The sequence below is a fragment of the Myotis brandtii genome, unplaced genomic scaffold (assembly GCF_000412655.1).
Source record: "Myotis brandtii unplaced genomic scaffold, ASM41265v1 scaffold7969, whole genome shotgun sequence".
Taxonomy (NCBI): domain Eukaryota; kingdom Metazoa; phylum Chordata; class Mammalia; order Chiroptera; family Vespertilionidae; genus Myotis; species Myotis brandtii.
The window spans coordinates 12382-14149 of NW_005371209.1; the positions used below are offsets into that span (position 1 = coordinate 12382).

The following is a 1768-nucleotide window of genomic DNA, read 5'->3' on the forward strand; positions in this document are numbered from 1 at the left end:
CTATCTAATTACAACAATATTTCTCTTTCAAACTGTTTTTTATCAAAATAAATTGAGTTGAATATATAATAATTAATAAAAAATACCTTAGGCTTAATTTGAAAAATGATAGAGCAAATAACTGGTTTAATTCCAAAGTAACTAACTTTAAAAAAACCTACTGTTGAATTTTTCATTTCTCAGGTTCTTAATTCAAAAACCAATTAATATTAGAATTTCCTTTCATAAAATCCTAAAGATTGGCTAAGATGGAATTCCAAAATCTTACATATTTTCAACTAAAGAATATGCTTGGTAGTTTCACGCAAATGTTTTCAAAAGCCTGTGTGTTAGTCTAAAACATTTAACAAATTTGCTACTAAAATAACAGGGCATGAATGTAATCACAAAACGAGGTAACCAGCCGTGTCAGTAAATGCCCCCAAGGAAATGTGTTTTAAAAACAAACATAATTTCTGAGATTTAATACATAAAATGACATTTTTCTTCTCCTCCCTTCTCCATCTCAATTCTTATATTTACGGAGAACTTCCACTAACCTTTATATACGCACTTGGGTAAATCTTATGAACAGCATCTCCAGGTGCACGCCCAGCTTCTCTGTCTAAGTAGTAACTCTGTACAAAGACTGCATGGTCACTGAGGCACCTGACCCAAACATCACCTTCACCTTTACATTCCAATTGTACACCTTTGCCTATGTGCAACCTGAGGGAGAAAAAGGAAATTATATTTTATTTTGATAAGTATTAAAAAATACATATTAGAATACCCAATATTGAAAAATTAAAAAGAATTAAAAAGGACTTTATGTAACACCACAACCAAAAGATCGCCATTGTTAATTTTTTGTATATTTCCTTCCTTTTTAAATATCTTATTCATATATAAAAATGATGGGCATATATATAATGCTTAGTATGTATCAGAAATATTTAACATAAATTCTCACTGAACTCTCCCAATTCCATGACCTAAATATTAGTATTTTATAAATGACTGTCCAAACTGATAGCCACTAGCTACTTACTGTAAGTGACTATTTAATTTAAAAATAATTTGAAAATCAAGCTAATCACATGACTACATTTTAAGTGCTCAAAGTTACACGTGGCTAGTGGCTACAGTACTGGACAACACAGATACAAGCCATTCCCTTCATCACAGACGTTTCTATTAGACAGCAATGGCTTAGGGTCCAGGTGATTTACCAAAGACACACAGCTAGCGATAGAGCCAAGATTATGTATTTACACACACACATTTTCTTAGAGTTGAGATTACAAAGTACCTAACACTGTGTATGTTTTCCTATAATATTTCATCTTAAGCATTTACATTTGATAATATAAACATTTTATTAATATCTTAATGACTACATAAAAATAAAAGTTTATCAAATGTATTCAACCACTTCCCTTTTATTGTTTCCCAACATTATAAATAACATTTGCAGACCCATGTCTTCATTTTACATTATTTCCTTTCAATATATGTGTAGAAAACATGGTCTTGTTACTATTCAAAACAGGAATGTCACAAACAAAACTATCTTAAAGAAGATGTGGCACGATGGAATATTACGCAGCCACAAAAAAGAATAAAACCTTTCCATTTCTGACAACATGGGTATTATGCTAAGTAAAATAAGTCAGGCAAAAAAGACAAATATCATATGATTTCATTTATATGTGGAATTGAAAAACAAAACAAAATAAAAACATATTCTTAGAAACAGAGACCAACAGGATGGTTACCAGAAAGGAGG

The 1768-nt window shown here is 30.5% G+C and overlaps 1 non-coding gene across 1 annotated transcript in view; it reads right to left on the bottom strand.

Moving 5' to 3' along the window:
* LOC102263291 overlaps positions 1 to 740 on the bottom strand; it is an 11486-nt gene extending 10746 nt beyond the window's left edge. The window contains exon 1 of the transcript XR_001360070.1: positions 540 to 740. This is a non-coding gene — a transcript (uncharacterized LOC102263291). The remainder of the gene's footprint in view (positions 1 to 539) is intronic.
* Between the last annotated feature and the right edge of the window lie 1028 nt (positions 741 to 1768).